This window comes from Schistocerca nitens, chromosome 5, assembly GCF_023898315.1.
Source record: "Schistocerca nitens isolate TAMUIC-IGC-003100 chromosome 5, iqSchNite1.1, whole genome shotgun sequence".
NCBI lineage: Eukaryota > Metazoa > Arthropoda > Insecta > Orthoptera > Acrididae > Schistocerca > Schistocerca nitens.
The window spans coordinates 354,479,598-354,495,635 of record NC_064618.1 but is presented as its reverse complement, the minus strand read 5'-3'; the positions used below and the strand labels follow the sequence as shown (position 1 = coordinate 354,495,635).

The following is a 16,038-nucleotide window of genomic DNA, read 5'->3' as shown; positions in this document are numbered from 1 at the left end:
TGACCTCAGAAGTTAAGTCCCATAGTGCTCAGAGCCATTTGAACCATTTTTATCACGCCTTGCTGGCATTACACATGTGTTTAATGGTTCGGCACAACACGGCACTGCAGTCACTTCGTGTAACGTCTATCGGTCTATGTACTGTTAGATCTCTGGTACTGGTAGCAGAATGTTGTGGATGCACAAGCCGCTATGAAACGGACTGTGAACTTCTCGTATAGACTTAAACCTTACAACTGTTAAATAAAAAGTTGCATTCAATACTTTTACTGAACTCCTCGTTTACGATCATATACTTGCCCTCGTGGCTACCAACCACAAAGTGGCTGCTTGCTCCATGCTCTCCTGTACCCTTTGGCTGACGTCACATCCGCCAGTTATAGAGAGTGCCTTGAAAATTTCTCGGGTCTTCAGCCAGGTAGCGTCGTCCAAAAGGCGCGATATTTCGGCAAGCCGACTTGCCATCTTCATGCGTTCTTGGTGCCTTTTGGACGTCGCTACCTGGCTGAATACCAGAGAAATTTTCAAGATTTCTGCACGCCGGGAAAACCTCAGATCACACATGTAGAGGGTGCATTCACTACACCATTCAACTTAAAATATATCTTTGACTACATTGATTACATATGTAACTATTACATTTACGTGGAGGCTCTGACTCGTATTGTCCCAATACTACCCAAATTTTGCAACACTTTTTAGACTTTTCCTTCCAGCCCTATAATAGAAGTTTAATATATTTTCTTATTTCATTTTGAAATTATAGCATTCACTTTATTTGTGCTGCAGTCTTTTTCTGAAATAACAAAAATTACTGTGAGAAAGTAAGGTTTTTTCCCGAATGTGAAAAAAATGTTCCAAGTCTCATACCACAGGTCATGATCCTAGGAACAAATATTCAGTTCGTATTTAAGAGAGTAGCAGTTGAGTAAATCTTGTCAGTACTGTATTTAATGGTCTATCTGTTACATTACTACTTTATCACATACGTTTGTGAGATCAAATTAAACAGAAATGTTATCAAAAACCAGTTCATTTGCAAATATCACATTTTCCATAGTAGAAGACCTTCCGTTTCACGGCTTAAGACGGTCCATGACTGACGAAATATGGCATAATTGTCCACGCGTACTTTAACTAGTTTGAAAAATACATAATACTGAATTTCACCCACCGTAAGCTCGCAGCTCGTGATCTCGCGGTAGCATTCTCGCTTCCTGAGCACTGGGTCCTGGGTTCGATTCCCGGCGGGGTCAGGGATTTTCACCTGCCTCGAGATGACTGGGTGTTGTTGTGTCGTCGTTATCATCATCATTCATCCCCATTACGGTCAGAGGAAGGCAATGGCAAACCACCTCCGCTAGGGCATGGTCTAGCAGGCGGTGCGGGTCTCGCGCATCGTCTCCTACGCTCTGTCAAGGAGTATGGGACCTCATCGTCATCACCCACCATAAAACTCTCTAGCTCAAGAATTGACAATATCCTCCAAATATTTTCCTTCCAATTCTATCCTCCAAATAGCTTTAATGTATGACACGGTCCAGTCACTTTAATGTGACCCCCTGACAAAAAGCCGAACAACTACCTTCGCTGCGCTTACTGCTGCGAGACGCGCAGGAAAGCCGACGAAAACGTCGAACGTGTGCATTCTCTTGTGTGAGGATTCCAGAGGTGATGGGTGACGTCTTATACACTTCTATCAAATTTTGACTGAGGATTTGCACATGCGAAAGGTTTGGTCAAATGATGTCGAAAAACCTCACAACTGAGCAGAAGGACAATCTTCTTAGGATTGCCAGTGACCGAATGGTTCAGTCGTATGGTCACAGATGATGAATTTTGATTCCTGAATACGATCCTGAGACAAAGTAGCAAAGTGACGAGTGGCACACTGAGACATCTGCTCGACAGAAAAGAGCTCGTGTGAGCAAATCAAAGATCAAACAATGACAATATGCCTTTTTGATAGTAGAGTTGTCGTGCATTAAGAACTTATTCCTCCAGAAAAACTGTCAATCACGTGTTACGAAGATGTACTTGGAAGGCTCAGGAAAAGGGTGAATTGAGTGAGACCGGAGATTGCAGACAAGTGGATGCTGCATCATGACAACGTCGCATGTCATATAGCAACTTCCATCACGAAAGTTTTGACCTTAAAACAAAACGTATTACTGTTGTTCCATAGCCCCCCTACTCGCCTAATGTGAGTCCTTGTGTTTTTTGTCTTCCCGAAATTGAAAAATGCCCTTGGGGCTCTGGAGAACATTCAAAAGATTGTGACCAGCATTTTAAAGGCCTTACCAGTTGAAGTCTTCCAGCACTGCTACCAAGATTGGGAACAACGACACCGCCGTGTATAGCTGCCGAAGGATACAACAATATTGTTGTTTGAGAAAAATAAAAACTTTCGTAGATGAAAAAATTAGTCTTATTACTTTTCTCACAGACCTCGCAGGTGCCCAAGGGCAAAAGCCAATCCACTGGTTTCGAAGACGTTGTGGCTTCCGATTCACTGCACTGGCGCAACAATCGTTATTTTCAACATCATTTACATTATCTGGTAATTTTTGTCATGTATCGCTTCACATTATCTAGTTACAGCCATTTCGTACTTATCATTGTCGTCATTATTTCCCAGCTCCAATTTGCCTGGTATGGTGTACAAGCGCTCGGCATCTCCTCCTACCATCATATATATTCTGCTCCTGGAAGTCTTCCCTCTGGAATCCTCTCTCCTCCACGTGTGATTCACTGGACCTGTCCAGCGGTTTTTGGACCTTCCACGTGATTTCTTGCCTTGGACGTATATTTCAAAATGTTTTCTATCTGGTATTAGCTCCTCCATTCTCATAACGCATCCATACCACTGCAGTCTGAGTTTCGTTATTACAGTAGTAGTAGGGGCTTCGCTGCCTTGTGCATTCCTTTTCATCTAATTTTTGATCTTGACCGTTCTAGTAGTTTGGTTCATAGTTGTTATGAATCTCAGTATAGCCGTTTATTATCGCTCTAGTCATATTGGACTGTCCTTTACTGTACAGTGATGATGAACATTAGACAGTGGGGAAAAACAATAGAGCTATTGACTTGACAATGTGTTCGGAAACTGATTGCGAAAGGTGCCAATTAACTCACTGCCTCCCACCAGTATAAGGGACACCAGTGCGAAATAACAGAAATGGAAGATAGTGGTCCTTTCTTCTGTATTACACGAGTATGACTGCATGATCTGGGGCATGACTGCAGAAGCCTTTTACAAAAATATTCAGGTGCTATCATAATGAAAGCGCTCTGGTTCGTTCCGAATGCACTCATATAGCAGGACACAAATATAGCAACAGTTACTACTGTTATTCAGGAACGAACGCAGATATTCTATAACAGTTAGAATATTCGTCTTATCATCTCGTAGCGTCGTTATTTTCCGATCCGTTTTACGTAAATTATTGGGGGAAAGGGTGTTCTATAAGTACTGCAACAAATTTTTTAGGCCAGTTTCGGTAAAAAAAGAAATGCGGGATTTGCTGTAGGACATCATGGAATATTCCCGCTTCAGCCCCTGTAGTTTCTCGAAGTCCCAATAGGTGATGGCGCTAAAAGTAGCCTTCAAAATAGAGCCTGTAACGGAGGTTCGATACAGGCAGAGAGCTGAACAAAAGCATGGTGAGTCGATGAAGGAGGCGTGTGTCATCATCGCAATATGGTCGAGCTAAACTGCCCGAACTCCCGCGTGTCAGCCGGCCGCACACAGCTGTTAACTCCTGCAGTGTTGGAACGTGCGAACACCCTCATTCGATGTGGTCGACGAATCACAATCACACACCTCGCTGCTCAGCTGGACGTCTGTTGGTAGTGCTGACACACTCATCCACCAGCTTGGGTACTCAAAAGTGTGTGCCCGCTCGGTTCCTCGCCACCTAACAGAAGTTCGTAAAAAGCATATCTTTGGCGCAATGAATGATGCACTCCGTGGGAAGCAGTACGTGGTTGATGGGGAGGTTGTTGATGCAGCAAGACGTTGGCTCAGACGTCGACCAGTAGAGTGGTACCATGTGGGCATACAGGCCATCCCAGTAAGGTGGCGTAAGGCGTCGCATCGACGGTGATTATGTTGAAAAATAGCGTTTTGTAACCAAAAGAGTGGGTAATACATAATATGCTGTATTGGAATTCTGTATAAACCCAACCTGTTTTTGGGGAAAAAAATGTGTTGCACTTCTTATTGAGCGCCCCTCGTACAAACACCACCACCACACGTCTAATTAGAGTATATTTAAACGCACTCAAAATAAAAACAAAAACATATTTGTCGACAACCGAACATTTCTAACCCATAGATTAACAACTTAAACAGAAGGTGATCTAGCAAAGTCCACCGGTGCTCCAGCTACACTGCTTCCCAAAACGTAAGGATGAGATATACAAAGTAACATATCATATTAACTATTAGGCGGAAATGAGTGAAAGTGTGGGAGCATGTTGCCAGACATCTCCCTGTAGCTCACACGGAGTTGGACATCACATGACCTGAGACTAGCATGACTAGCGCCAAATGGCTGGCCGGGCAACACGAGGCAGTTGAAGGAACGAGAAAAGATGGTGTGTCACAATCAGTGAGCAGGTGTTCTTCATTACAGCATGACCCGTAGACAACGTGTGGATGACTTCGCACAGGGAAGTATCGTCAGGAGACTGGAAGAAGTACGAAGTATGAGGAGTTTAGCCAGATTTGGTATTGCTCACAGCATTGTTCCACTTGCGTGGCCAGCGTTCCGAACAACAGGCACTGCTACCCAAAGGAGAGATGGTCGACCACAATAAACTACAATAGCAGATGACTACTACAGTGTGCAACATGCAAGGCACGCAATCTCACTCTCAGAGTGGCACGACAACTGCATGGGGATGGTCTCTTTGCGCGACGACATTCTCAGAGTGGCACGACAACTGCATGGGGATGGTCTCTTTGCGCGACGACATTGTATTGTGCTGACATCCGCACATCGGGGCACCATTTGCGATGATACCGAGTGCATATTGACTGGACCATCGAGGGGTGGGTCATGTGCTCTTCTCAGAGAAGCGCAAATTCGATCTGAGAAGTGATTCTGAACCTCCTATGGCGAGTGGTGGGAATACTGAATCCACTCAGGAATATTGTCCAACATGGTTGTTTTTGTGGTCCTCGTATTACAGTGTGGGGTGGCATAATGTTACATTAGCATACTGACCACTACATCTTTGAACACAGCACACTCACCGCTCAACGTTATTGTGACAATACCCTCCTTCCCGAGTGCATCTTTTCAGGGGTGCATTCGGCTCTGACATCACTTTTATGGATGACAGTGCGCGACCTCATCGCATAGCGCAGCTGGAGGGGATCTTGGAACGAGAGGATATTCGGCGAATCGACTGGCCTGACCGTTCCCCCGACTTAATTCCCGTCGAACACGTGTGGGATCCGGTGGAGAGACAATGCAGCTTGTCGACATGCACCAAAGACCATCCAGGTAGCTGTCAACCGCGGTCGTGGAAAAGTGGAACACCGTGCCACAAGAACTTCGTAGTAACCTTGTGGTCAGCATGGGAACACTTTGCAGAGCATGCTTTGCTGTTCGTGGTGATCACACAGCCAATTAAGAACCACATTCCTTCTTTTATAGTGTCCAGGAAACCATTACAGTGACTTCAGTGGAATTATAGTCTTTGAATAAAAGTGTCATTTCTGTTTGTCTCACTGCGTATTTCTTTCAGTTATCATCTGTTCTGCTCTGTACTACACTATACTACATCAGTCCTTTCAATGGACGGTCCAAGTTTCATCGAGCTATGCTTCTTGGCAATGAGACATCATGAGAAAAGTTACTTCAGTCCTTACATTTTGTTCGCCAGCGTACATGGACTACGCCCAGACACGACACAGCAACGAATCTGTGTAAAACGAGTAGCAGCGATTCACTTGAAGAGCTACATGACGGCTACAGAGAGGACGAAGCTCTGCGCCTCTCGTGTGCCAGGAGCCACTGCAACTCTGTCGCCAGCTATCCAGTAGGCCAACGACACGCCAGCAGTGGGGTCAGAGAAGTTTCTTCTGTATGCGCTCAGTATCGAAATGGCCGTAAAAGAGCTAGCAGCTGTGCTTTGTGTGCGACAACAATAAAAAGAGAATCCAGAAAAAATAGTAGTTTGGGTGTACACTTTTATTGCTGATTGTGACATAAAAGGGTTATTTCACGCATTGAACAATGATTGAAGAAGTTACTGTGATAAAATTTTCAGTTACGTGAGTACATCTACATCTACATCTACATTCATACTCCGCAAGCCACCCAACGGTGTGTGGCGGAGGGCACTTTACGTGCCACTGTCATTAGCTCCCTTTCCTGTTCCAGTCGCGTATGGTTCGCGGGAAGAACGACTGTCTGAAAGCCTCCGTGCGCGCTCTAATCTCTCTAATTTTACATTCGTGATCTCCTCGGGAGGTATAAGTAGGGGGAAGCAATATACTCGATACCTCATCCAGAAACGCACCCTCTCGAAACCTGGCGAGCAAGCTACACCGCGATGCAGAGCGCCTCTCTTGCAGAGTCTGCCACTTGAGTTTATTAAACATCTCCGTAACGCTATCACGGTTACCAAATAACCCTGTGACGAAACGCGCCGCTCTTCTTTGGATCTTCTCTATCTCCTCCGTCAACCCGATCTGGTACGGATCCCACACTGATGAGCAATACTCAAGCATAGGTCGAACGAGTGTTTTGTAAGCCACCTCCTTTGTTGCTGGACTACATTTTCTAAGCACTCTCCCAATGAATCTCAACCTGGTACCCGCCTTACCAACAATTAATTTTATATGATCATTCCACTTCAAATCGTTCCGCACGCATACTCCCAGATAATTTACAGAAGTAACTGCTACCAGTGTTTGTCCCGCTATCATATAATCATACAATAAAGGATCCTTCTTTCTATGTATTCGCAATACATTACATTTGTCTATGTTAAGGGACAGTTGCCACTCCCTGCACCAAGTGCCTATCCGCTGCAGATCTTCCTGCATTTCGCTACAATTTTCTAATGCTGCAACTTCTCTGTATACTACAGCATCATCCGCGAAAAGCCGCATGGAACTTCCGACACTATCTACTAGGTCATTTATATATATTGTGAAAAGCAATGGTCCCATAACACTTCCCTGTGGCACGCCAGAGGTTACCTTAACGTCTGTAGACGTCTCTCCATTGATAACAACATGTCAGTAAAGCCTTGTAACAGCAAGAGATTTTCGTGACATTGAAGTCTAATCAGTAGCTAATCGTTTGTTGTTAGCAGTGGTATTTACAGTTTTAGTTATAACTGTAACGAATACGTAGCAGTGATTTTCAGGTGTTACTTCAAAAGCGCTTTATAATAAACTCTTAAATATTTGAGACAAAAAATATGTGACTTGCCTCATTTGTTTACACATCGTATTACTGAAAATAATTCTCCCACATCTAACGTATCGGACTCATTAAGCGACACTTCGCTGCAAGAATTTCGGTCTGGAATCAAGTTTTGGGGAAAATTTCCACGTCGCGGATGATAATGTGCTTTGTCTGTGGTGTGAAGTTCTTGTGATTGAGTGGAACACCAGGAACAGGTTGCGATGAAATTGAGGGACGATGATGTCCATGTTCTCCAACTGGCCATTGTCTGAAAGAGCGTTGTTATAAGTTGTTTGAGTCCTTCGAAGTTGACTTCGTTTATGACGCTCATGAGTCTAATTTTAGCGGTCATTTTCGTTTCTTTAGGAATACTTTGAAGCAGGTTCAGTAGAGACAGTAAAAACATTTTGTCTTCATCTTCTGCCGCTTTCCCTTTGCTTTGTCCTAGCATTAAGCACCTTAATTTACAGATCATCAATCTCCCTTCTGCCTTCTTTCGTGAAGTAGCCGCGCCAGGTACGGCTGTTTTTTCCTCTTAATGTGCATCTCCGATTTGTTGCTGGAAACGGTCTTGAGAAATGACTCCTGATTGAAATTTATGTATACTTACTCCTACTTACTTCTGCACCTGATCCTCACTTTGCGGATTTCCTGCAGTGCAGTTCACGACCAAAAGAATCCCTGAGATGCTTCCTCGTCTTCTGTAACGAAGAGCGTTAGGTATTAAGGCAGAGATCTGTGCAAAGTGTTTCGTTAAACAAGATCCCCTGAAGTTGAAAAATACTTACGTTCACTAAAATTAAGTAAAATAAAATAAAATGTTTTTGAAACACCTAGCTTTTTCTTGTCTTCTAAAGTCGATTATTCTCTTTAGAAATTTTCCAGAACTTATTCCCAAAATGTTTCTTTCTGTTTGCGGTTTGAACAATACTGCGATGAAGTGTCTCGAATTGCTCGTCTCATCTTAATCTTGAAGATAAGTTTCGGTTTCAAAATTATCCTCAGTGCACACGGGACGAAGAAAACTACATACAGTGTATCCCAGAAAATGTATGCACTCTTTTTTTTGACTATAAGCCTAATATTTATTTATTAGGATACAGAAAAATTTCAAAATTCGAAATAACGCGAAAAAAATGTGGAAACCAGCCATTTATCGAAAGTGTTCAAATCGTTGGCCATCGTGGTCCAGGCACAGCTGATAACACTGATTGATGGAATCCAATACGTTCCTAATCATTGCAGTTGGTATTTTAGCACATTCATTATCATTGGCTGCTTTCAACTCGTTGATTGTAGCTGACCTTGAACTATAAACGTTGTGCTTCATCCCCATAGGGATCAAGTCTGGCGAATATGGAGGGTACTGGGTACTGCCTCTTTGTACCATCCATCTGCCATGGAGGCGTTTGTCAAGGTAGGCACTTACATCATGATGGTAGTGACAAGGTGCTCCATCCTGCTGGAAGTATCATTCTCCATCCCACAACATCTATATGATGCATGGCATCACTTATTCCTGGAGTAAGTTCAAGTTTTTTCACCAGGCACTGTATGCTCAAAAAATTAAGATCCCTTCAAAACAAATGCCCATAAACCACATCACACTGTAACTCCTGGTAGGTTCACATGGTATTCCACTGTCATATGAAGATTCTCTGCTGCCCATTATGAGCATCTGTGATGATTAATTGAACAATTTAACTTAAAAGTGACCTCATTGCTGCAAACAGTCTTGTATGGGAATTATTTGTCCTGTGCACATCTTGCTTGATACAACTCACAAAATTCAATTCTCCTGTCAGGATCATCATCATACAGTGTGTGGAGTAATCCAGGAACGAAACTTTTCCATTGGACACACTTCAAACTGTGATGGATGCTAATTTTTGAAATTCCTGTCTCACGAGCCAGTGGCTGCACAGACTTTCTAGGAGATTGCTGAAACATTTTTATGTCTTCTCTTCCTCTTGTGAAGCCAGTGGATGATTGTGGTATTCCATAATGGTTCTTGTGGGCATTATGGACAGCTCCTTCTTCCTCATAATTGTCTCCCAGATGAGTAATTTTGAGTAACAGTTGTGCGTCTTGTTGAAACTTCATTTCTCTGTCTTCCAGTAGCACTTCAGAATGAGCTTTCTTTGGCCCAGGCCCTGCCTACAGCCATTTTTCAATTCGTCACAACTGAAAAAGGAAAAAAAAAGTATTGCAATTAAGAGCTGTAAAAGAGTGTATACATTTCTTTGAGGCATCCCAAACGGGTGACTGGCAAGCAGCATGTTTTGAGTCTGCTGGTGCCGTGGTGTGGGGGTGACCGGAAGCCACTCTGCGATCAACTGGCAGTGCTGCCAGCAGAACCTCACAGCGGCAGCTGTGCTGGCAGGGCTGCACACTCTTTTAGATGGAAGCTGGGGGAGGCTCCATTGCATTGTGTGTGGCGTCTCAATTTGGATGCATGGCCTCCTGTGTGAAAGGGCCCTTACTGTGTACTGTGAGTGGAAAAGTTTTATTATTGATAAGGTTGGGAGGATCTGCAGTGGGGACACACTCAGTGTAGTGGAGCAAAATGAGAAACTCCTTAAATAAATTATCAGAGACTTTTACACACTAGGTTCCAAAGTGTAAGTAGCAAAAAGTCTTGCACCTGATTACAGTATGAGATTTATTTAGTTTGGTGTTAAGAATGTGCTGCTTCAAATATCATGAAATAATTATTTTGTGTCCATGATACAACTTAATTTTCAGTGGCACTGTGTGTTTCGTGGTGAGTAATAAACTTATCCAACAAACACATACTCACACACACATAATTGTGCCATTATAAATGTGGACAGAGTTGTAATGTACCATACTAAACAGATCTGGGAAGCCTACAATCTAAAGGTTGTTTTGAACATGGCAGTGTTTTACTTGGTGTGGTCCTATTGGACGTTGTATCTATCTGTATTTCTCCAACTTCTTAACTGACTTAGCCTACTTAATCAGGTATAGGTGGGGCTACAACTGAAACCACAATGCAGTCTGCCATTTTCCATGAGTGGAAAAAACAATATGAAAACCCAAGAGGTGCTGGAACATCATGGTGAGAGAAAATCTGACTTGAAAATTATCATCCACTGAAGATATGGTTGGACAAGCCATATTTTGAGACATAACTGTCTTCTACACAGTGTGATAGAATGACCAGCAGAAGGAAATTGTGTAATGGGAAGCACACAATTGATTTATGAGTTAAAGATCAACATCAAATATTAGCAGTTGAAAGAACAAGCACAGATTGTGACAATTGGAAGATAAAAACCATAATCAGAAATTGAGGAAGAATAAGCTTCTGCCCATCTACTGAAACTAAATTACACACAAACACAGCTATGGGCAATAACAGTGGAAGTGACTCATAGTTTAATATGTTTTTACTTCTGCCTGTTAACTCACTATATTTTTCATAAGTAATAGTTACTTCATAACAAAAAGATTTCCGTTTCGAGTACTCAATCGTTAAAGTGATGTTTACTTTCAAGTCCTTTCTTTGATGTACTAACTAATTACTGGTACATGTTCATTTCTTTTATAAGCTGTGAACCGGTTGCCCCAGAAAAAGAAGGCTTCGCTTCTCCCAGTGGGTAATGCACTATGAGCCCATTGCAAGCTTTTGCTCCCAGCATCTTCCACCTATGGGCAAAGTTAAAGTGTGCAATTAGTATGCATCTGTTAGCAGGTCACTGTTTATTGATGATGAATGTGATGATGATGGTGAACCAGGGAGGTGGAAACTTCTGTTTGTAATTTCTGAAGTGTCTCCCTAGGATACCTACAAAAGCTACTTTCAAGGCAGTTTTAGTTCATAAAAATAGATATAAGATCTCGCAGCATCTCATTGACTTTCCTTCAGAAAAATCATAATATAAATATGTTATTGATAAGATTTTTGGTGAGGATCTTGTTATAAATACCATACAAATGTAAGTAACTTCCCTAACTTTTCTCAAAATGTATTTGCCTAATGGGTTTATTATCTTAGGTTATTTTATGAAAATGTATGTTTTTTTAAGCAAAGAAGCGGAAAGCTAATATTCAGGTCCTACCTAGGATGGGTTTAAATTGTTATCCAGTCACCCACATTTAGTTCTGTCATTTCACTAAGCTATTTGATATAACTAGTCTCTTTGAAAGGCCATGGATGACTTCCTTCTCTATGTTGTTGCCCACTTGAATTACATATAGTACTGCCTCTTATGATATTGACATAGACAAGATGCACAAACATTAGCTTTCTGTCATTCAAATTCTGCACTTGTATTATTTACAAGTGACATGAATGGTGTTTTGTAAAATGATTGGCACTTCTCTAGTGTAATGAAGTCTGGTAAATAAATGACCAGTTTGACTACCAGTGTTTCCAAAGTGCTTGATGAAATGAAGGAGGTTGATGAATGCCTCAACAAATAATTACTTCAGAAATTGATTTGGATATATAAACAAAAATAGAGCAAAACTATCAAAAATAGTTTACACTTCTGAAATCTAAATCAGCTGAAACTATCTTCCCACCAATCCCTTTAGAAAGTTGCCCTCATAAAATATGGTATAATGCCCTAGACACATTTAGCATTTGATTACCAGCCGTCAGTTTGCTTTTCTGATTCCTTGAAGAAACCGCTATTTTCTCCTTCTGACAGAGTCCCACATGTCTCTCCAAAATAATCCTGTCTAGCCTTACATAGTAGTCACTGTAAGACTAAGCTGAATGATAATGCATCCAGGACCACACAGTCCTTACCACGCTATGTTTGTGTATTATGTACTAGGTCAACAATATGCAGGTGCATGTGTTTTACACTCTACTCTCTATCCAGATAAGAGCCACTACTTCTCCTTCAAGGAGGTCAACTGCCTTGTGAAGCTGTCTACAGTGCACCATGGGAGATTCCATGAAAGTTGTAGGAATCAAGCCCATGTCTCCATTAGGCAGTCATTAATCATGATATCTCATCTTCAGAGGTGGTTCATTATCTGTTCGTAAGAAAAGAAACATTTCATTTGACTTTTTTTTTCAGATGATTAGTGTGAAGTTTCTTTCATTAGGAACTAACAAACAAGACTTATGTTACCTGCATTTGTTGGCCTTTATGTTTACTATTCATATTGTAGTATAGAGGAAGAAGAACACGCATACAGTGTCTCAATTTCTTTAGATGGTTATTCATCGTTATGAATAATACTTACATGTATCTAATAACAACTCATCATATAATGTTGCAATGGTATGGAGATAAACATGTCATTGATAGGTAGTATCATAATATTCATATTAGTTTAACAAGTGTACATGTTTATTTATTTATTTAGCATCCAATAGATATATATGTGCCTTTAAGTCTGTCTGTCTGTCTGTCTGAAAACTATACTTCTGCACCTTGAAAAAGAAACAAAAGGCTAAATTTTATCACATTGTTGACTGAACAACCCTAAACAACTGTCAAACCATTCTTTATCCAAGCACATTGACATCATTATTAACTTAAGAATGAATGTAGTATATTAGGTGAAACTATCAGTGGTGTCAGTAATGTCATAGATGAAGAAGGGAAAAATGAGTTTCTTGGAAGGTAGCACAAATTATACTTGAATAATAATGAATTGAAAAGACATATAATCTGTTAAGAATGATTTCTGAAATAAACACACTGTCATTATGAAAAGATTTTCTTTTCTTTTTTGTTTGTCAGGTTATGTCATGAATTTACATAAATTTGTAATAAATTGTATAATAACTTATTACAACAACTACTGCTTAAATAAATACATGAAATATTCATGTTATTGGTTTCAGTACGCAACTGCTGTCTTTAGATGTTAAACTACAAAGGCTTTGTACAGCTATATAACAAAAACAGTACTCAGCTACACACCTCAGACATAATGAAGTCAATTAAAATATTGGAATACATGTTATCAGGTGCAGACTTTATACCCTATGAAAATAGGATGAAAATATTCCAGTGAATGTACACAAATCATCACATGGAGTCTTTTTAACATTTGATGATACGATGTACAGAGTCTTTTCACTATCCGTTGATATGATGTACATTCATGAAATATTTTAAAATGACTTCATGATGAAACTTCCTGGCAGATTAAAACTGTGAGCTAGACCGAGACTTGAACTCGGGACCTTTGCCTTAGCACTTTCCCGAGAAAGACAAAGGTCCTGAATTCGAGTCTCGGTCCAGCACACAGTTTTAAATTGCCAGGAAGTTTCATATCAACGCACACTCCGCTGCATAGTGAAAATCTCATTCTGACTTCATGATGTTCGAAGTGTTTAACCGTTCTTGTTATCTACCCACACAAAGCTTTGTAGTGCATGGTGTCACATCTGAAGATTGTACCTCTTTGCTAAAATTGATAATGTGAATATTTTCATATATTTAATTGACTGTTGATGCAATAAGTCACTGCACAAATATTTGTGAAGGTTGCATACTTCCAGTTGACAATATGTAATTTCTTTTAAAATTCATAATATTTTTTCCAGTTCTAATAACAAAATGACAAGACTTTACATCTTCAGCATATATATATATATATATATATATATATATATATATATATATATATATATATATATATATATACACACACATATATATATATATATATATATATATATATAAGAACACATTGACACCGGTGTGTCAGACCCACCATACTTGCTCCGGACACTGCGAGAGGGCTGTACAAGCAATGATCACACGCACGGCACAGCGGACACACCAGGAACCGCGGTGTTGGCCGTCGAATGGCGCTAGCTGTGCAGCATTTGTGCACCGCCGCCGTCAGTGTCAGCCAGTTTGCCGTGGCATACGGAGCTCCATCGCAGTCTTTAACACTGGTAGCATGCCGCGACAGCGTGGACGTGAACCGTATGTGCAGTTGACAGACTTTGAACGAGGGCGTATAGTGGGCATGCGGGAGGCCGGGTGGAGGTACCGCCGAATTGCTCAACACGTGGGGCGTGAGGTCTCCACAGTACATCGATGTTGTCGCCAGTGGTCGGCGGAAGGTGCACGTGCCCGTCAACCTGGGACCGGACCGCAGCAACGCACGGATGCATGCCAAGACCGTAGGATCCTACGCAGTGCCGTAGGGGACTGCACCGCCACTTCCCAGCAAATTAGGGACACTGTTGCTCCTGGGGTATCGGCGAGGACCATTCACAACCGTCTCCATGAAGCTGGGCTACGGTCCCGCACACCGTTAGGCCATCTTCCGCTCACGCCCCAACATCGTGCAGCCCGCCTCCAGTGGTGTCGCGACAGGCGTGAATGGAGGGACGAATGGAGACATGTCGTCTTCAGTGATGAGAGTCGCTTCTGCCTTGGTGCCAATGATGGTCGTATGCGTGTTTGGCGCCGTGCAGGTGAGCGCCACAATCAGGACTGCATACGACCGAGGCACACAGGGCCAACACCCGGCATCATGGTGTGGGGAGCGATCTCCTACACTGGCCGTACACCACTGGTGATCGTCGAGGGGACACTGAATAGTGCACGGTACATCCAAACCGTCATCGAACCCATCGTTCTACCATTCCTAGACCGGCAAGGGAACTTGCTGTTCCAACAGGACAATGCATGTCCACATGTATCCCGTGCCACCCAACGTGCTCTAGAAGGTGTAAGTCAACTACCCTGGCCAGCAAGATCTCCGGGTCTGTCCCCCATTGAGCATGTTTGGGACTGGATGAAGCGTCGTCTCACGCGGTCCGCATGTCCAGCACGAACGCTGGTCCAACTGAGGCGCCAGGTGGAAATGGCATGGCAAGCCGTTCCACAGGACTACATCCAGCATCTCTACGATCGTCTCCATGGGAGAATAGCAGCCTGCATTGCTGCGAAAGGTGGATATACACTGTACTAGTGCCGACATTGTGCATGCTCTGTTGCCCGTGTCTATGTGCCTGTGGTTCTGTCAGTGTGATCATGTGATGTATCTGACCCCAGGAATGTGTCAATAAAGTTTCCCCTTCCTGGGACAATGAATTCACGGTGTTCTTATTTCAATTTCCAGGAGTATATATATGGTTACAATAGAGGGAAACATTCCACGTGGGAAAAATATATCCAAAAACAAAGATGATGTGACTTACCAAACGAAAGCGCTGGCAGGTCGATAGACACACAAACATACACACAAAATTCAAGCTTTCGCAACAAACTGTTGCCTCATCAGGAAAGAGGGAAGGAGAGGGAAAGACGAAAGGATGTGGGTTTTAAGGGAGAGGGTAAGGAGTCATTCTAATCCCGGGAGCGGAAAGACTTACCTTAGGGGGAAAAAAGGACGGGTACACACTCGCACACACACACATATCCATCCACACATATACAGACACAAGCAGACATACACACAAAATTCAAGCTTTCGCAACAAACTGTTGCCTCATCAGGAAAGAGGGAAGGAAAGGGAAAGACGAAAGGATGTGGGTTTTAAGGGAGAGGGTAGGGAGTCATTCCAATCCCGGGAGCGGAAAGACTTACCTTAGGGGGAAAAAAGGACAGGTATACACTCGCACACACACACACACATATCCATCCACACATAT

At 42.3% G+C, this 16,038-nt stretch overlaps 1 protein-coding gene across 1 annotated transcript in view; it reads left to right on the top strand.

Moving 5' to 3' along the window:
* LOC126259629 (inactive tyrosine-protein kinase 7-like) overlaps positions 1 to 16,038 on the top strand; it is a 523,717-nt gene that overhangs the window by 425,214 nt on the left and 82,465 nt on the right. The window lies entirely within an intron of this gene.